The sequence below is a fragment of the Ailuropoda melanoleuca genome, chromosome 2, assembly GCF_002007445.2.
Source record: "Ailuropoda melanoleuca isolate Jingjing chromosome 2, ASM200744v2, whole genome shotgun sequence".
Taxonomy (NCBI): domain Eukaryota; kingdom Metazoa; phylum Chordata; class Mammalia; order Carnivora; family Ursidae; genus Ailuropoda; species Ailuropoda melanoleuca.
Window position 1 is genome coordinate 160,870,461 of NC_048219.1, and position 21,341 is coordinate 160,891,801.

General features: G+C 38.9%; 1 protein-coding gene across 2 annotated transcripts in view; it reads left to right on the plus strand.

Annotated features, from left to right (window-relative positions):
• Positions 1–21,341, plus strand: part of SLC39A10 (solute carrier family 39 member 10) — a 104,643-nt gene that overhangs the window by 24,980 nt on the left and 58,322 nt on the right. The window contains exon 1 of one of the 2 annotated variants that reach the window (XM_002917152.4): positions 12,582–12,718. The exons of the other annotated variant lie outside the window; for it this stretch is intronic. The gene's annotated coding sequence lies outside the window, so the exon portion shown is untranslated. Of the gene's footprint in view, positions 1–12,581; positions 12,719–21,341 lie in introns of those variants that run through there. 2 annotated transcript variants of the gene reach the window in all.

A 21,341-nucleotide genomic window follows, 5' to 3' on the forward strand; every position in this document is an offset into this window, starting at 1 on the left:
TTCAGGATTGCTCCAGCCACAAAATTGTTATTCTATATTTGAAATCTAATATGAATACAGAGGAAAAAAGTTACTACTTCTGAAACATTTGCAAAATTACATTTAAAAACTCTAGATTTATTAAATCATTTACATACTACGATTTGCTCTGATTCCTTGAACATTATAGATACTAGGTAGTATATTTGTCTAATTTGCTTTTATTATAATGCTTTATTTTTTTGCTGTTGTTATGGAATTTTAAAACACAAAACCAGAGAAAATAGTAAAATGACACCCGTATAACCATCATCCACTGTCAGCAGTTCACACATGAGCAGTCTTGCATCACCTATATACTCCCACTGGATTATTTCAAAGCAATTCTTAGACATCTTATTGCATCCATAAATACATCAGTGTATATCTCTAAAAGGTAAGGACTCTTTTTCTCTTTAAAGCACAATACTGTTATCACACATTAAAAAATAATTCTTTACTATCAGATATTCAGTCAATATTAAAAACATCCTGATTATCTCATACTTCTTTTTACAATTGGATTCTTCAAATCAGGAACCAGACCAGCTTCCATAATGAAATGCTGTATTTTCACTGTTAGCTGTAAATTCTAGATGAGAAGACTTGAAATGCTTCAAAAGATATTCTTTAAAGGATACTAATTAGGAACATAATTAAAAAGAGATTATTTTCTACGTGGTCATTATAGTTTTTCCAATTTGATCTTTATTTCGGTAGCAGAAATGCCACCTGACCTGACACAGGCACTTGAGCCCTCTGAACCTAAAGTCACACACACACATTTCCAAACTTGTAGGCTTTCTGACTTTGTCTTTCAACCTTTGGTCAGAATCCTAAGGGACATAATTACATATTGGATCTGGTACTTAATTAATAGGAGCCATTCTCTAGGATCTAGTCTTTGATCTAGTCTTTGGATAGACCAGTTCCCCAGGGGCTTAATAGAGCAGAGGAAGTTGGAAATTCAGGTAATTCTCTTGATACGTGATTTCCATTTCCTACTCCCTTTTTTATATATACAGATGGAAAAAGCAAAATTAGAACATAAAAGATGATACAGATGATTCGTAACATTTGTCTTTGATGATATAGCAAAGGTGCAAATATTTCCCAAGTGTGGTTTGCATTTAATAAAAGGTTTATGAAAGAAAACAAAATATCTCTGCTGGAGGGGTTGGTTGTTTTGCAGTCAATACATTCCATTTACATTTGTAACATTGCTAATAAATCAGGTATCCTAACATGAAACTAAAGAACTGGGAAACATTATAGGAAGAGGCTCATGCTGGAACCATATTCAAAAGTAGCCACTCTATTTCAGTAAATTCTAGAGTTCAAGTAAAGAGTAATAGTCACACAGGCATCACACAATCAATTGTAACGATATTTATGTTTGTTGTGACTCTCTGCCCTTAGAGGATAAGAGGTTCATATTCTGGGTCTCCCAGGACATAGCCCACACACAAGTTAGGACTGGAGAACATTGGCTTTGGTACACTCAATATAGAATCCTCGGTTTACCTGTGCCTCCGGAGAGCCAGGGAAGTGTAAGTGGAGGAGACTTGGTTGTGGACTTGTATAAAGCTGGCAGTGCCGTTCTGGTGATTCAGCCACTGCTATCTTTATAGCTTCAGAGAAACATTTTTGTTGGCAAAAACAATTTAGCCCTTCGTTTCTTAAAACAAGAGTTGAGAATTTAGCAAGTACATTTTCTTCTCTCTTTTTCTCTCTGAGACACGCGCACACACAAGTGATAAATAGCTTAATGGCTTAAGATCAAGGAGCTTGGACTGTGGGAATGGCTTAAGATCAAGGAGCTTGGACTGTGGGTTTGAACTTCAGCAGATATCCCCAGTTGGGCAAGTTACAGAACTTCTCTGCAGTTATTTTCTTCTCTGCAGTTATTTCAGTTATCAGTAAAATGGGTGTAATCAGAGTAAATAGGGTTGTTGTGAGAATTAAATAAGAAAATGTATGAGTGGACTTAGGACTTAGGAAAGTTCTGATGCCTAGTAAACATTACTCTTGCCCATTATCTTAGGAAAGTTCTGATGCCTAGTAAACATTCAGCAACTGTTCATTAGTAGTGGTAGTAACAGTATTAGGATACAGAAGTTACAAAATGCTGATAACCTTCCCCAAATCCCACCACTATTAATGCAGTTTACAAATTACTTCTATGTGTTTATTTCTCCAAACACGGCATCTCATTTTATGTTCCATAGTGTTTTTTTAAAAAAGATTTTATTTATTTATTTGACAGAGATAGAGACAGCCAGCGAGAGAGGGAACACAGCAGGGGGAGCGGGAGCGGGAGAGGAAGAAGCAGGCTCACAGCGGAGGAGCCTGATGTGGGGCTTGATCCCACAATGCCGGGATCACGCCCTGAGCCGAAGGCAGATGCCTAACTGCTGTGCCACCCAGGAGCCCCTATGTTCTATAGTGTTAAACCTGGTGTTCCACTTATTCAAAACAGTCATTCAAGGCACTATTTTGGGCCTTGAGTGGACCTTGTTGGTAACGGCAGCTCCCATGGCCCTTTGGAGGAGTTTGGTTAGGGACAAAACACAATTAAAGACCCACAGAGAAAGGGGGAAACATTGGGGGGAAGAGAATGGGGGACTTTAAAACTGATCAGAGCTATAAAGGAAGGAAATAGTATTGTAATGAGAAGAGAGTCATTCTAAGTGCAGGAGAAGAGGGTTCTCAAGATAGAGGAGGTCTCTTGGAGAAAGTGAAACCTACAAAATGAGAATGTCTGGTAATCTAGATTCTCCTTTTTAGCTGCAGAGCACTCTACCATATAAATACACCATGAAAATTACTTTTTTTTTCTTTAAGAAAAACATTCCTGATCAGATGCTATGAACACTGGAAAATCAACAGTGGTATTCTGTTGTAAGCAGTATATATACATTTAAAGATTTTATTTATTTATTTGTCAGAGAAGGAGCACAAGCAGAGGGAGCAGCAGGCAGAGGAAGAGTGAGAAGCAGACTCCCTGCTGAGCAGGAACCCAATGTGGGGCTCAATCCCAGACCCTGGGATTACGACCCCAGCTGAAGGCAGACGCTTAACTGAATGAGCCACCCAGGCAGCCTGTAAGCAGTATTTCATGAAATTCCATTGTAGTCCATACTAACAACCTTTTGCTGGGTAATTGATGATAATGGTGGTAGGGACCTTACTGTTGCTTGGATTTGCAAAGCATTTTGCTTACGTTATCTTATCTACCTGTATTACTTCATTTAATCTTAAAAGCAACCATGGAGTATTTCTACTAAAATATGGCAGATGGAACATGCTTGTTCATTTTTTTCCTCAACTAAAAGTGACAAAAATGAAGTAAAGAAATCACGAAGACACAGCTATAAAGACAGAAGATAATGGGCAAGAGTAATAAACAGTTCAGAAGATAGAAGGGAAATGGTGAACTATTTCCTTAGAGAATTTGGTCCTTGGGAATGGGAATAGCAGGAAGAAGGAAGCCTGTTGGGGCTCTAGCACCCCAGAAACACCTGACTTGTCAGCACTGGGCCCCTGTGAAAAAGGAGGTGAACGATATATCTGGAAACAAGAGGGTGTTTGAAAAATCTATGTAAGGAGCAGACTCCCTTATCTCCCAGATTATGAGTGTGTGTATTTAAGAGAGTTAAATCCTGGTCTTCCTTATTGAAAGTCAACAGCAGACACCTAAAATTGATGAAATAGCAGGATAAGCATATCACTTTAAAGTGTGGACATAATTCCCTGGACAAAAGCTAAAGTAATAGAAGCTTTTGTTCTGGGAGGTAGATCCTGGAGTTGGTAATACACTGCTGTTTCTAATCTATTTTGATTTTTTTTATTGTGGTTAAATTTACGTAACAAAGTATATCATTTAAGCCATTTTTAAAGGTCTAACACTCAAGCAGAGAGGTTTTATTCACTTGTATTTATTAGTAAATGAAGCAGAGTCCATTAAAAAATTCCACTTTTTTCTTGTTAGATCTAAGATACTCTACAGTAAAATCAGATGGATTTAAATCATCGTATTTGTTCTTGTGGTAAAGTATACACAAAATTTACCATTTTAACCATTTTTAAGTGTGCAATTTAGTTGCATTAAGTACATTCACAGTGTTGTGCAGCCATCATCACTGTCCATTTCCAGAATTTTTCATCATCCCAAATCGAAACTGTACCCATTAAAGATTAATTCCCCATTCTCTTCCTTACCCTCTTCTCCCCGTCCCCGCCCAGCGTGGTAACCACTTTTCTAGTACTTTCTGTCTCAATTAATGTGCCTGTTCTAGGTGTCTCAAATCAGTGGAATCATAAAATACTTGTTTTTGTGTCTGACTTATTTCACTTAGCATAATGTTTTCATGATTCTTTTGTATTGTAGCATGTAATTTTGATTTGAAATTTAAAGCTAATGTTAATGTATTGCTTTCATAAAAATAGAAAGTAAACAAACAAAACCCTGCAAAATAGTGCTCAATTTTTAGGTATTGAACTCGAAGGTGAATGATAAGGTTTAAGAAGGGTCTTTCAAAGCCACGGCTAATAAGTTAACAGAGCCAGGGTTCCAGTTTGATTCTATCTCCTTGACGCTTGTCAAATCAACTTTTTTTTTTTTGATCCCCGATTACTTCACACGTGGATTATTGCTATAACAGCTTCCTAATGTATTCGTTCTTTATTTCTGCTGTCACACGTAACTGCAACCTTGGCGGCTTAGAACAATGTAGATTTATTATTTTACAGTTCTTTGGATCACAGGTCTGACATGGGTCTCACTGGGCCACACTCCTTCGGGAGGAACCCATTTCCCGGCCTTTTCCAGCTACTAGAGGCCACCCATGTTCCTCAGCTGGTGGCTTGCTTTCTCCAGCGACCTCGCTTCCACAGTCACGGCACCCTCAGACTTCCCTGTCTCTGTCTACCTTAGTGGTGAAATTGGGCTTGCCCGGTTAATTGGGGATCATCTCCCCATCTCAAAGTCAGCTAACTAGCCACCGAATTCTACCCCAATCTCTATTGTCCTTTGCCATGTAAGCTAACATTCACAGGTTCGAGAGATGAGAATGTGGGTATCATTTGCAGGGGGTGGTGGGAGGCATTATTCTGCCTACCCAACTAATCGTGTTACCTTCTTCCTTCTTGGTCTGTGATCATGACGCTTGCTTAAAGTCCTGCAGCAGCTCTTACTGCCTTCAGGGCAGCGTTCAGACTCTTCTGTATGGTACACAAAAGCCTGGCTTACTGGTCCTGTTTCATCTCTTCTAATCCCATGTGTCAGAAACACACATCAACACCCCAGGTTTCAGTTCCCCAACTGAGAACCACACTTTTACTCATTTCATCCCTCTGCTTGCTGTTGCTCTGCCCTCTGCCCTTTACTTGGCTCTGTCCTACTCATCCTTAAGTCAGACCTTGGATGTCACTTCCTTTCTGAAGGCATTTTTGCTTTGGTCGCCAGAGCAACCCATACCTATCTCCAGTATAGTACTTTTCATACTGTACTGAAGTTGCCTCCTTTATGATATCCTTGACTGGCCTGTAAGCTACTGAAGGGCAAGAATCCTATTTTGTTCACCCTCATTTCCTAGCTATTTAAAAAGAGTAGCTTGCAACATAAAAGGGACACAAACTTTTGCTTGAAGATATTTCCAACCCTTCGTTAACACTTGTCTCTTTTTCCAAGGGAGACTTGCAGAGGATAGAGATAAGTCTAAGGACTGGAGTGGAGTGAACGTTTAATCCTCTAAAAGAATTTCTTTGCTGGGATGTATTTGCCTGCACCTGACCGAGTCTTTATTGATGAGCATGTTAATAGCTCACTTTTATATGACTGATCAAATTTGTTAACATACACTTGATTCTGCTTAATTTTTAATATAACTTTACTGGTATAAATAAATACTTGAACAACTACATCAAATCACCATAAAGAGGGGAAAGCTTTCAACTAAATGTATAACCAGATTGGCTAATTAACTTTCTAATTTAAGAGGCTGTGGAATAAACATCTCCCTTGGAATTGATTCAAGCTAGTCAAGCTGAAAGATAAAGCAAAAAAGAACAAATGTTCACATTATAAGTATCTTGGAATTTTTTTATGCTATTCTTTATTCCATTTAAAATTTCCATTGACCTGCAACGTTTACAGACTGAAAAGCCACCAATTTATGGTTCTACAGATTTTTTTTTAAATTACCAGCCTTTGCAGAAAAATTAATGTAGATATCCTCACAAAAATTGGGATAGCCTTGATATAAGAGGGAACGTAATGCAAGGGTTAAAAGCATAGCCTCCAGAGCCAGACGGTTTGGACTGGGGTCCTGGGTTGGCCACATGCTATGTAACCACCTCAGTTTTCTTCATCTGCAAAATGGGTATAATCATATTTACCTTGCAGGGCTGTACAGGGATATAATAAGTTATCATATTTAACTCATTTAAACTAATTGGCACATTTTAAACTATACATCTTCCTGTATTTAGGGTGAGAAGAAAGACTGTGAAACCTAATTGCCTAGAGAAAGCAACTGTCACTGTAATTGGAATGAAACCTGAGTTGATGAAATCATTGAAGGCTGTAGGTGAGATCATCCATGAGGAAGCAAGCCAAGCATAGTAGGTTCTTAATTATTGGCCACTGCCAGAATCATTCCTCAAAAAACTTAGGGGAGTATCTAGAACTTCTCTAATGTTGTGAAATGGTAAGAAGGAGGTGGTCTGTGGGATTCTGTGAAGAATGAAGAAATGGCTTATTCTAGTAAAAATAAAATACAATTTGAGATTTACTTAGAAACAGCACAAGAAAAATTTGGAAATCCCTAAAAGCTACTCTTGTTTTGACAATTCATTTACTGCCTTCCCTAATGTTTAGAATTTTGCTGCATTCTTGCTGTCAAATTTTTAATAAATAAAGGTAAGCAATGTTTGTTAAGCTAAACCTAGTGTATCTTGATTTTTAAAAGATGTATTTGTTTTCATAAATGTCAGTTGTGAAATGGGTCTTATTATTAATTATCTTGGAATCTCTAGGCAAGATTTGAAATATGCTCTCATGTGATGACATTTTAAATTTTAAAAATGAGTTTATTAACTTTAACCAGTTAAACAAATGAACCTGCTTTAAAAAATATTTACATGGAGCAGCGCCTGGGTGGCTCTGTTAAGCATCTGACTTTGGCTTTAGGTCATGATCTCAAGGTCCTGGGATGGAATGTGTTGGGCTCCCATGCTCAGTGGGGAGTTTGCTTCTCCCTCTCCCCTCTCCTCTTGCCCTTCCCCAGCTAATGCACACATGCTTGCGCACTCTCTCGAAGATAAATAAAATCTTTGAGAAAAAATATTTACGTGGTAACTTATTGCTAATTCATTTCCATGTTGATAATTTTCCTTAAATTGAAGTGTAACCATCCACAGATCCTCTTTGAATTTGCAATATCCATGTGGATTATTCACGTTGCTTTTTTTATTCCTTTGGCTTAGTTAAGGTTTGGAAAGTTGTTTTTTTTCCTGTGCTTTCAGAGTTCTAAAGGACCCAAAATGGCTGCCTGTTGGCCCCCATGCTTGGTTCAAGTGACAGCTTACCAAACCTACTGGTTTTCTTCATCTTAGTATTGTGTGAGTGAACGAGGCTGGCTAGAAGCAAGATTGAGAAGTTGGCAATTTGTCTAGTTTTCCTTTTGTCCCTTTGTACCACATTACCCTTAGGAAACTAGATAATCACCTCTTAAAACTTCCTCTTCAGAAAAGGCATGAAAAATATACTCTCCCAGCAGTATAAATAAGCAATAAAATAGTGGTAATTTCCCTTAGGGTCAAAGTCCCTTTGGTTTCAGGTCCCAGGAATAAAGTTCTAAATGTGGAATTCCAGAGACTGGTGAGTACAATAGACTAGGTCTGGGGCAAAACTTCATGTGAGCAAATGTGTGGTCTGCCTGTTATCCTGGCTCTGCTGTGAGCTTCTTTCTTTCATTCATTCTTCTGAGTGGGTACTCTGATTTCTCCTAGGCTGGGTCTCATTCCTGTTTTCAAAAGGACTTGCCATGGTAAATCAGAAACTTTAAGCCTCTCCATTGTTGTCCTTCTCCCTGTCTAATGTTAAAAGTCCTTTTGTCTGTATTTCAGTGAACCACAACTGAGGGATCTGCCTAGTGTAATGTTAGCATCATCTAGGCAAATGATACAAAAGTTAACTTTTCTACTGGGGGCGGAGAGTTGTTTGCACGTTTTGTTTCATTTCTCCAATCTATTTTCGTTTGTGCAGATAGCCTGAAACTCATTTTATTGCATAAGCCTACCAACTCAAAATGGTCTCACCTGACAGGCACATCGGTCAAATTTGTCTCTCACCAGGGTGGGATGGGTTGCTCTCTCCCTGCCTTAGTGTACCCTCCTCAAAGTGATGGGCTCTGTAGAAGAGGGTGGCCTAGTCAGTGACATTGTCCTGCTCATTAGAAAGGGTTACAAGGGCAGCCGCACTGCTGATGAGAGCCTCCATGCAAACTCTCACAGTCTGTTTATCTTAAAATTAGGAATGGCAAGACTTGGTGGCAGAGCCATAATTTCTCAAGGGATCAGGAAAAGACTGTCCTCCAGATCCCACTTCCCATTCTGACCATGGGCTTAACATGTTAGATGTCACACAGTGCTATGGGGCTTAAAGGACAGAAATGGGTTGTGCCTTTTACATTTCTCTGGCTTCAGATCTGGGGGGGGGGGGGCGGCTCAATCTCCAGGCTAAAATACGTAGCCTCCAAAAGTGAGTAGACAGTTGTTAATTTTGAGGCCTAGATTTATATATTCTGTTTTCAATTCGTTAACACCTTTTCCTGGTACTTCGTACCCACCCCCCCCAGGGCTGTATATCCATATTATTTAGTCTGTCTTGTTCTCTTTCCTCTAAGCATGACTTTGTCTGAATCAGATTTTTTGATCATGTAAAAATCAGAGTTTACTTATTTATTTATTTTTAAGATTTTATTTATTTGAGAGAGAGGGAGGGAGCACGGGGTGGGGGCAGAGGGGAGGGAGAAGCAGACTCCCCACTGAGGAGGGAGCCTGACTTGGGACTTGATCCCAGGACCCTGGGATCACGACCTGAGCCAAAGGCAGATGCTTAGCCGACTGAGTCACCCAGATGCCCCTAAAAATCAGAGTTTAAGCTGAACATGAAAATAAGGAGTTTTCTTCATCTTTAGTTATTACTAACCTTAATTTATGGAAAGAACAATTGTTTGAAAGGTCTGATGTGTTTGAATCACTAATGTTCTTTAGAAATTTAATTAAAAGTTCTTAACTTTGTTGTGGATGGTGACAATTTTCTCCTCTACTAGAGGGAAACCAAGTTGATGACACAGACTTTCTTTAGTCACAACTAAAGATTGAGGTAGGAAGTATGTTTCTTATTTTCTGTATTTATTGCAGCTGGTTCTTCTCTAATCCTCTGAGGAGCAAAAAAAGGCCATCAGATTTATTTATTTTTTAATTAAAAAATATTTTATTTATTTGACAGAGAGAGTGAGAAAGCACAAGCAGTGGGAGCGGCGAGGGAGAGGGAGAAGCAGGCGCCCCGCTGAGCAGGGAGCAGGTAGACGCTTAACCAACTGAGCCACCCAGGCACCCCAGGCCATCAGATTTATTATATCATGCCTGGCAAAGGTAGATTGGTCATCCTTAAAATTTTAGATATGTGAAATAAAACTGTGACAGAAGCAGTGTGAATAAACAAAACGAATGAAAGGTAAACCATTTACAAATAAATTCGATACTCTCTCTTTCCTCCCCGCCCAAGCTTTTGCAAATCATCTATACTGTTTTTATAGTTCAGGTGAGCTTCTTTATGAATCAAATGGGGTGGAAAGGAAAAAAACGACTAACCCTTTTAGAAAGTTCTATGATTCTGGGCACCTGGGTGGCTCAGTTGGTTAAGTATCCGACTCTTAGATTTTGGCTCAGGTCATAATGTCCGGGTCATGAGATCAAGGCCTGAGTCAGGGTCTGCCTGGGTGTGGAGCTTGCTCAGGATTCTCTCCCCCCCTCCCCTTTCTCTCACACACAACGCTCTTTCTTGCTCTTTCTTAAAAAAAAGTTCTATGACTTTAACATATTAGAAATTCCTTACTCTGACACATTCCTTATATAAAGAAAATGGGCAAAAATAAACCATACATTACAGTGCTATTTTTGCTGCACTCTCCATTGTTTAACTCAGCAGGTGATTTTGAGTAAGCCTTCAAGTCATTTGCTGAGATTCCTTTTCCCAGTAGGAAAATATACTAGTTTGCAGCTCATTTACCTTATGTAGTAATTTTATTCTAAGCCTTGCCCGAATCAGAGTGCATATACTTGATCATAAGGGAATGTTTGCGTAAGTGTATAGAAGTGGGAGGAGACATGGTCTGTTTTCAAGTAGGTTTACTCTGTAGTATTTTATGCAAGGATGATATTTAAAATATGTAACAATTGGTAAAGCAACCAACCAATTAGAATGAAAGTCTTTGATAACAGGTGGGTCCTGCAGGTTTCCCCCTCTTAGCCAGGCATTAATCCCTTAGTTCCCGAAATGTGGGAGGTCTGGAGAATCCTGAGAGAAAGGTCTGGTACAGGGGTGGGGTCTTGAGGAATTTGACTTAGAACTGCAGCTGTTGACCAGCCTGATGGAAGGGTTTGAATATGTGATTAACCAGTTCAGCTGTACTTGTGTGAGCCAGCTGAACATTAATTAGCCTTATAAAGTGAAAGAGCATTATGGGTACCCTAAGATATAAGGAATGCAAGTATTGTATCGTTGATATTTAGAAGAAAGATATTGCGTATATGGTAAAGGTACTGATAATAATGTGGTCAATAAAATAGTTATGAGCCTTAAAATATAAGGGTAATTTGGAAGCTTTTAATGCTTTGTACATAGAAGATGTACCATATTGATTTTATGAAACCTAAGAACTTTAGTTCTGCTTTTATGAAATCTAAGAACTTTAGAATAAATTTAGACCAGTTCCCTTAATTTACGCATGAATCTTAGGACCATGGTCATAGTCTCCCACAGTTAGTGATTATGGTGAGACTTAAAGTGAGGATCAGACTTGATCTCTTCTGTATACCTCAGGAGTTCTGCCTAATAACAGCTATGGAAACTCGCAGTAGTTGGGGGGGGGTTGTCAATGGACTGACTTTCCCAGACAAGAAAGAAGGAGTGTGAGAATCTTAGTATCTTGACAGTCTGTAGGCATTTATTAAGCACCTAAAAGATGTTCTTTGTAGAGATACAAAACAAAAACAGAATCTTGCTTCACAGAGATAAATATGCTGAACAGTAGGATATGTAGCCATACTGGATTTGGATCCCAATTCTCCCTATCTGTTCTGTGATCTTAAGTTACTTAACTCCCTGTGCCTCAGTTTCCTGGGGTGGGATAATAATATCTACTTCACTGTGTTATGAGCATGAAATTAATATATATGTAAAGCACTTAGGAAGTACCTGACACATAGTAAACCTTGCTGTTATTATTGATCATGGTTTTATGCACTCTGGAGACATCAATAAAGCACCCCCAGAACTCACTCTATTAAATAGATTCTGGCTGCATGCAGAAACAGGCACACCAAACAGAATACAGATAAGCCTCACCACGGGTATTAAATAACTGCAGGAAGCAAAGTAATGGAGCAAAGGGAAGGTGTCCAGAGCCGCCTTTTCATAAAGTATGAGTTATGAATTGCTTAAGAAAAGGGGAGGAGACAGTTCAGATGGCTGGTATGGTGTGAGCAAAGGAATGAGAACAAGAATGAGCGCGAGGTAGCCAGGAGTCCATGGAATTGCTTGGCTGGATCAGGAGTTTTGCCATTGGGTGTTAGGAAATAATGGGTGAATTAGGCAGTAGGAGGTGGTGGAAAACCTTGGAAAGTTGCCAGAGTCTCAAGAACTACCATAAGTACACAACATGCTCTCTGAATTCAACTTTCTCTTTTAGGGTTGGAAGGCCCACAGGAAGTGCGCTTGAGAATAAATTGTGGGGTGGGGAGAAAACTATGCAAAAGAGCTTGTACTTAGCACTAAGTATTAGTTATCCTTTTTGCCCTAAGAGACTGAGACGTTATTTTAACAAAGGGGAGGAGTTGTTAGTGTAGATGTTTAACTCCTGTACAGATAAACATCTCAGTGTATCAATCTGAAACCTTATGGCTAAAGCGTTTGCGTTTACAGCTTACATTACTCATCCGCCTCCCCAGGGCTGCAGCAACCGACATGCAAAACCAGGAGAAAAGGCGAGCGGTAAAGGGCACTCCACGCATGCGTTAGAAGCCGCCCCAACTCCCCCGCAGCGTCCTTTCTTGGAACAAAACTACCGCGGAGCCACGGAGTTCCGCAATTTGCGTAGACTCGAATTTCCTACTGCTCGGTCTGTCCGTATGGAATCTGAGAGTGATGCAGTTCGCTTCCGCAAATTGCGTTATCTGAAGGGAATGGCTGGGTGGTGCGTGTACGCCCAGAGCGTAGCACCCATAGGCGGACGGGGTGCGGCTGCGCAGGGACCTGAGTGGGCCTTGTACGCGGGTAGCGTAGCGTGGTGTCTGACGCGCGGGCCTCCGCGACGCACTTAGCGCAGCCGGCTTTGGTGAATACACGATTTGGTGCAGCCGGGGTTTGGTACCGAGCGGAGAGGAGATGCACACGGCACTCGAGTGTGAGGTAACTATAAAACCCCGATTTGTTTACATTCCCTCCCCCAGAACCGGCCCCATGCGCGGCGGAGACTGCGAGTCCCGGGACGGCGGGGGGGTAGAAAGGGAGACAAGAATCGGGGAGTCCGGGCTGGGTCCCTCGGGGATCCGGGCGCTGCAGTCAGCGGCGGCGGCGGCGACCGGGAGCAGAGCGCGCGGTGGGCTGCGCGTGGGGCGCCGCGACTCCTCGTGTGCGCTCTGGGCTGCCGCGGGGTTGGCGGCCGGGCAGTCTTCTTTCCGCGTGCGGGACCCCGCGCTCGACCCAGCCTCCTGTCGAGGCTGGGCACCCGCGCGGGGAGTAGGGGAGTGACCGCTGGGCGGGCGGCGGCGGTTAGGGGGCTGCGCGCGGGCGGCCTGGGGGCCGAGGGTGGCGTCGCCAGAGGAGGCGGGGACCCTGTGGCCGGAGGGTGGGACGATCCGCAGTCAGGCCTTGGAGGGACTTGCGGCGACGAGGAATGCCCCGATTTTTCCTGTTTCGTCTTTCCCTCCGGTCTATCATGGGGTCGGGCGAGGGGCCCCCGGGATGGAGCCTGGGAGCCGCTGTTCCGGCACCGGGAGGCTAACGGATGGTGGCGCCTGTGCTACCGCGGCAGGCCTCGTGGAGGCTTTCTTCCCCCACCAACCGAAAAGCCGAGGCGGGACGCAGGGGAGTTAACACTCAAGCCGGTTGGGGTCCCGGGAGCTGAGGGCCGAGGGTGGGGCTGAGGCTGAGTCGGTGGGGGAGGCCGGGTGGGCCCGAAGGTGGCGTGGCTGCCCGGGCTTTGTTCCTGAAAGCCCCGCGGCGGTGAGCGGCGTGGGTCCCGGCTGGGGAAGAAGTAGGAGAGCGGCTGCGGCCCTCCCCTGATCTAGGGGTCTGCTCAACTCGCTTCTCTCTTCGGATCGTCGAGTACCCCAGCTAAGAAGGGGCCTTGGGGGGCGCGGGCGATGATGTCGAAGATCTTCCCGTGGCTTGTATGAAGAACTGTTCACGTGGGAGCCTGTCCACATGGGCTGTCTTTAGGAGTTGGGCACGAGGAATAAGTATCCGCAACATCCGCAGCCTTCATTGGAAGGGTCGTTCACACAATTCCCTGTTTTTAGTAAAGAGTAACATTAAAGCACATACTTTTTTAACAAGTAGGTTATACTGTTTTGGTTTTTTTTCTTTCATTTAATGTCTTATTTACTGTTCAGTAGTCTAGTTTTATGTTGAAACTGAGTCGTTATCGGTGGAGCAAAACTAGCATGTGACAATTTACGTAATTAAGAACAATATACTGGAAAAGCTGGAAATTTAGAATGTAGTTAATTGTAATGCAGCGGAAAGCCTTAAGTCAGGACTTGTGTAAATTTTTTTTTTAGGACTTCCTGTTGTACAAATGTCGAGTACCTTTATGAGTCAGTCACCTGTTCAAAATTTTGGGGGTCCATACCAGACAACCCACATCCGTATACTCGCTGAATATTCTGGTAGGGAGGGGGAGAGAGAGAGAAATAGCATCAGTGACAAGTGGTATGAAGAAAATGATGTGCTGGAGGGATTTCTATGTCTGTGTGTGTGTTGTGTGTGATGAGACTGATGATTTTTAAGTGGGGGCTATATAGGATTACAACAGTTACATTGAAATAATCAGAACATTAAATAAGAGAAAGGAATCCATGCTTTAGTAGAGCATTAAATATCAAGAGTAGTTTCAGGTCTAATTGCCTAATATCAAACTGGTGAAGACTAAATGGTTTTTAATGGATGTAATTTGTATTGTAATTTCTCTTCTAAAAAGTATCAGGTACTACATATTCCCATGGTTTTGCTTACATTCCTAACTGGAAAGAGTAATTTTCAGAGATGAAGATGAAAATATATTTTGTTAAATCTAGATATACAAGCCTGAATTTTATACACAGACTCCTGCTTAAGAATCCCTGTGTAAGAATGACTTTGGTGCTTAAAATAAGTGGTCAGGGAAGACCTTTCTTACCAGTTGACATCAGGAATATGTTGTGTGATAAACTGTATTTGTTCTTCCCATTACCAGTTTATATTCTACAACTTAAAAGCAGCAGATTCTCCCCTTTTATGAGCAGCTGATTTTGAAGTACTTTTCGGAGGTCTCAAGTATGGTATGCAAGCACTACTCTAGGAGTGGGTTTTTGTTTTAGTTTTAGTTTTTTTACTGCTTTTTGGTGAATATAGGATATAGATGTTACAGCAAGGGAAATTGCAGTTACATTATAATTGAAGAGAATTGTTGCTCAGTTCTCTCCAACCTCTCTGTCCCCAAGTATTGGCCAGTATTGGAAAGAATTTAGGGCTTTGGAGTGAGACTTTAACAAAACCTTGACCCACTGTTTGCGAGTTTGGTGAGCAAGTTTATCTTAATCTTTATCAGTTGAACTTGTGCGAATAAAACCTACCTAATGGGTTTACTCTGATCTTTGTAAATGACAATGAAAGGGCTGCAGAAAATACTTAGTTCATTTTACCTTCTTTTCTACATACAAATGTTTCAGTTTTTCATTAGTGTTGGAGGACTACTTACATATAATCATAGAATCTTTTTCTGCCTGTAATATTTTTTCACTTGGAATTCCATATGTAAACCTTGTTTTCCCTGTCCTACTAAATCCTTGAGGTGGCGTATACTCCACCACTTTTTGTCATAATGCTGATGACATTATTCGATGAATGGGCAAAGCTTGCTTGTCAACCTTTTAAATCAAGTTTAAAATGTTAATTGACTGTAACAAAACTTAAATTTAGTATTAACCCAAGGAAATACATTGGGTAAAAATGTCAGTCCTTGTCTCTGTAGTGCTTACCTCAGTGGAAATGCCATGGGTTTTGTTTTTATCAAAAGGACATTGGAGCGCCTGGGTAGCTCAGTTTGTTGAGTGTCTGATTCTTGGTTTTGTCTCAGGGCATGGTCTTGGGGGTGATGAGATAGGGCCCTGAGCTTAACACGGATTCTGCTTGAGATTCTCTCCCTCTCCCTTTTACCCTCCCCTAGTTCTGTCTCTCTCTCTCTGTCTCTCAAATAAATAAATAAAATAAAAATCTTACTAGTACATGTTAAACTGATGCAAGAAAAATTACACAGTAGAAAATGGAAAGTGTAGCCAATCAAAACAGAAAGCTATCCTTTTTCCTTTATGACAAATTTTATTACCCTGTAAAGTTGTTTTTCATTATAATGTAATTTTCATTAAAATATACTAACCTTGATTTAAAGTTTGTTAGAAGAATGCCCCTGCCCTCCCAACAGCTCGATGCTGCCCCCTAGTGTTAGCTTCCTCTTTACCTTCATCTTTTCCTAACACAAGATCTATTTAAATTAGAATTAGATTCCGTAGTGCTAGATGATATCTAGACTACTTTGGGGTTTCCTCCATCTGGTTAGTGTCACTAATAAGATGGATGTAGTCATTTTGAATTGGTTAACTTTGGTTTCTTTTAGCCTGTAGTTTTCCAAGTATGGAGTGAGTTTTGGGTGGAGAAAGGACAGTAAAATGCCATTTTCCTGCAAAAGTGTATGTGGGATTTTTCAAAAACGGAAGGAAAGGTATATGTTAAATGTATATATGCATAAACATATATATACACACATAAAGATATATGTGTTTTTGAGGTTAACTTTGTATATGAATAACAGCAATTTTATTCATTTAATCTGGGCTTATGGTGTGAAAATAGTGATACAAAAATTTGCATTCTGGCTTAATTTAGTCCCGTATAGCTTTATATTGTCTTGACTGTACTGAAAATAAAATTTGAGAATGTTAAAATCACATGATGAGTTTTTTTTAATTCAAGTTTGTTTTGATCTGTGACTTAGAACGATTCCTGAAAAATAAAAGAGTCTAAGGACTGTAATAACCACAAGATTTCCTGTAGTCATATAAATTCTAAGATTTCAGATTAGACCAGTTATCAATATGCTGAACAACTACTTTCTTTTTCTTTAATTTCTGTTTGTAATTTTGTGAGTTGGCCATATAATGACTTATAAGTTTTTTTCCAAAATAAGCAAATGTATTTTCAATAAAATAAAATCAACTACAATCAGAATGTTAAAAAATGTTTCTGGTAGGTATGCAGGTGGTTTACTACTGAAATTGTGACGTTCTAAAAAACTGGCATTATTGAAATTGTTTCCAACTGTCAAGGCCACACAGTGTTCAGACATGTTAACACAATAATTTATTGTTCTATGACATAACATATAGTAGTGCCAAATTTTATTTTTCTATTATCAGGACAGAAGGTTTTTTTGATTGCTAGATATAGGGATTAGATATTTAATAGATTTTTAACACTTGTTTTTCATGTTAAAAGATGTTAACTAGAATGGGGTAGTGGTGGGTGGCCATGGTTACAGGTTGTAAGTATAAGGATAAAACCTAAAATCTTACTCAAGTAGTATTGAAATTGTTTTAACTAAGAGTGGTAGATGATTTTATAATTATCTAATTTTATAATTATATTTTATAGTTATTGTAGATATTTTACTGCTGAAATAGAGGGAGATATGAGGTAATACTTGTGCATGCAGTAACATTTCTTTTTTTTTTTTTTTTTAAAGATTTTATTTATTTATTCGACAGAGATAGAGACAGCCAGCGAGAGAGGGAACACAAGCAGGGGGAGTGGGAGAGGAAGAAGCAGGCTCACAGCAGAGGAGCCTGATGTGGGGCTCGATCCCAGAATGCCGGGATCACGCCCTGAGCCGAAGGCAGACGCTTAACTGCTGTGCCACCCAGGCGCCCCCCATGCAGTAACATTTCTAACAGCCATGTTTATGCTTAATAATATGTACCCTACTTTTGGGGACTATCCATTAGGAGAAGAGGTTTTTGGGGATTAGAAAAGTTAATCAGAATGCTATAGGAAGTATCTTTCTCTTACTAATATAGTAAGATTATGTCATAGGACCAGAAACAAGAATTGCTATGAACTTATGTATGAAAGTTATTTTTAATCCTGTAGTGATTATCTTAAGACTTGTCAGTCATTGATCACTTCGGTTTTTAGATTTATTTTCATTCTTGTAGAAATTCGGAAATCTAAATGGTCTTAAGTTGTAACAAAATCACAAAGGAATGCATCCCACTGTCCTATTACTTTAATGCCTGTAAATAAAAAGAAACCATTTCCATGCCCTCATACCCGTAAGCTTTTTTCTGAACTCATTTTATATATTTTGTGAGTTTTGAGTTTTAAAATAGTGGTTTCCCCTACAGTTGTCTGTTGAATTTGTAATTAAAAAAAAATGTGTAGATTAAGTCAAGGGTCAGCAAGCTATGGCCCATCCATCCACCAAAATCAGCCTGCTTTTGTAAATTAAATATTGGAAAAGAGCCTCCTCATCTACATATCGTGTATTTGGCTGGTTTTTTGCCATAATGGCAGAATTGTGAAGTTGCCTTTGAGTCTGCACTGCCCACAAAACCTAAAATAACTGTCTGGCTTTTTTAAGTCTTCCAGCCCCTGGATCCAGTTCTTAATGTTTTATAGTTATTGACATGTTGCTGTTATTTAAAATAGTTAAATTTTCCTAGCACCTTTATGAGTTAAAAACTAGTAGAAAAACATTCAAATAGAAATTTGTGGGTAATCTGAGTTCTCATGTGTGGGTTTTTTTGTTTGTTTGTTTGTTTTATTTTTTTACCTAAATAGTATAGATGCTTTTTGTTTCTACTCCTGTCCATTTTCCCACCATAGGAGGAATGGCACTTTTATTATTCTTGGAGTTGGACTGTGGAGCCCTTGGCCTTCAACATTGGGTTACCACCTAATTCTGTCCATTGTTACACATAGGTAGCATCTCTAACAGTTTACCCTCTCTAATTTAGAAGGTGTTGGTGTCTTCCTTGTACCTCCTTCAGAGTAGAAAATGTTTCATACTTATTTTTATGCCGTCTCCTTGCTCCTGTTCCCCTCCCTTTCCTCCTTTTTCTCCTCTCCTCTCACACCTCCCCTAAAGTAACTTATGATTGCATGTTTACAGGCCTGTGACAAATGTTTTGGTGTAATACTTCCTCAGCATACCTCTGCTGAGGGTGAATTATTACTCTTTTCTGATTTTATGGGAAGAAATGTACTTTGTGCTGTGTTATGGAGGAACATAGCCTCTAGATGAAGAGGGTTATGGAAAGATTGATTTTATATGCCTTATCAAGATATATAGTTATTACATTATAAAACAATGAGACAATAAAACAATATTTTAGAAAAACATCTTATGTAATTGTAACATTTATTACATGATTATATATAAAATTGTATTACATACCAAAATATGGAAAGGTTAGGTATTATATATTCTATGTAGTATGTATTATAAACCAGTGAGATCATGTTTTCCATTCCAGTGGAACTTTGTTAGTGCAGAACTTAAGCTGACTTCATGATTTGTTAATGTTTGGAACACACTTTTTAAGATGTTGTTTTAAATTAGAATAGTTTTTTTCAGATAGAGTGAATAATTTGATGTACATAGTGTAAATAGAAAGTTTATTTTCAAGAAAATAATCATACCAATTTAAAAAATTTAAAAAATGAGGAAGGAAATCAGGTATATTAAAATCAAATCACTGAAAGAGATTTTAGGAAAAAAGTGCTCTTTAAATTCACTGTAAATAGTGTATAACATATAATTTAATTTGTAATTTGTAAAGCAAATGTTACAGCTTTTCCTATGAAGATTTTTGCTTAAATACAAGTACTTGAAAATGTATTGAGGATAAAATATAAACTTTTTTAGTTAACAGATAAGGATGTATTATTTGTTAGTTAAATGGATGTTTTTCCCTAAAAAATAAGTTAATTTAGGGGTCATGTTAATTTTAATTAGGTTTTTTGTTTTAAGAAGAAAATAATCCCAGGAGAAAAAAACTTCTCAAATTTAGAAACCATAGAAGAAATTGCAAAAAAATTCATAGGTTTCATTGCATGTGTATGAAAACCTTTGTACATACATTGAAAGGGAAAACACTGTAATCAAAATAAAAAGACACTGCACAGAACTGAAGGTGTCTTTTGCAGGAAATATGACTAAGTCATGTTATATAAAAGCTCATATATGTTGGTAAGAATATTGAGACCCCAGAAATAGTGATAAAAGTAGAAATAAAAATAAGGCAAAATCTTTCACTTCAAAATTAATAGTACCAAGTACTAAAGAGAATGCTATGATCATACTGCTGGTGGCAGTATAACCAAACTTAATTTCCCTAGAAACAAATTTGGAAGTATGTAACAAGACCTGAAAAGTGTTAACATTTTTTGTAGTCTTTACTACATCTTGAAATTGTCCAAGGAAGTAACCAAAAATAATGGCACAAATTGAAATTAAAGTGATTGCATATTGTGTATTAAAACTCCACAAATGCTTGTGAAAATCTTGAAACTGTAATTCATTTTCTTTCACATGGGAGAAAATGTGATTTTGTTTAACAAAAGCTTAAGATTTATTGCTGGTGTTTATTTTTAGTTTTCTTTTTTTTCCCCCCCACTAATTGCAACTTGGTTTATTTAAGCCTATTTTTAGGGTTTTTTTTTTTTTTTTCAATCAGAGTTGTACGTGAATATAAAGTATTAAATAGTTCTAGGAAGTTTTTAGGGAAAAGGAAAAAATCAGTCCTCCCTCTCTTCCTTCTTCATGTTGTTCTGCCTAGAGAGACAGGGATCTCCTTTTGTTTCGTTAGTCGATGATTTTGTTATTCACTGCCATGTCTTCAAGTGTGTTCATTACTGCTTGTTGATTTTCAATTTAAGTCATTGTTCAGTGAAAGATGAGGATTTACCAGTCTTCCTCCCCTTTACGTACCTTCTCCCATTTTCTGTACCCCTGTTTTTCAGTACAATTATCCTGTGATCTTGGTTTAGAACAGTATTGTTATATTTTTATAACTATAAATGTTATAATATATAGCTATTATAATAAACTTATTTTTTCTTTCCTGTACAACTTTGTTTTTTCTGGCATTAATACTTAATTTCTTTTCCTTTTTATTTTTCTGTGTGTGTATATATCATGGAATCTATCTCACCTCTGTATCTGAATGTAGCTCTATAAGAAAGGGAATGTGCCCCTAAGAAGCCTATGTTTATGGAAGGATTTATGGTTTCCTTATATTTTGGACATTGTTAAACTTGATAATAAAGATTATTGATAATTGATAATGAAATTGGTAGTTTGCTACTAAAAATTAAGTAGCTTCAACTTCTGAATTAGATTTTTGTAAGATTTTATTAAATGACAGAGCTGAATCTTCGTTCAACAATTAAGGGGACCTTGATGGCTTAAAATAACTATAAGGACACCTAAAATTAATCACACAGAGAGCTTCCATGGTGAGCAAGATAAAGCTTGTGTTGTCAGCATCATCAGAAAATTTTATAAATGCTATAAAAATGTTTAAAAGTGTTCTAAAAATATTGCTCCGGACATTCTGTAATTTTTTTTTTTTTCTCCCTATCCTCATGGAAAGGATCATTTTAACTGGTAGTGCTTATGAATGACAAGCTGGTGCAAAATCAGGGACATGTAACAGTGACATAAAGGGGGAAGAGCCAAGATGAATGGAGTGATAAAAATTTGAGAGTGGCAGTA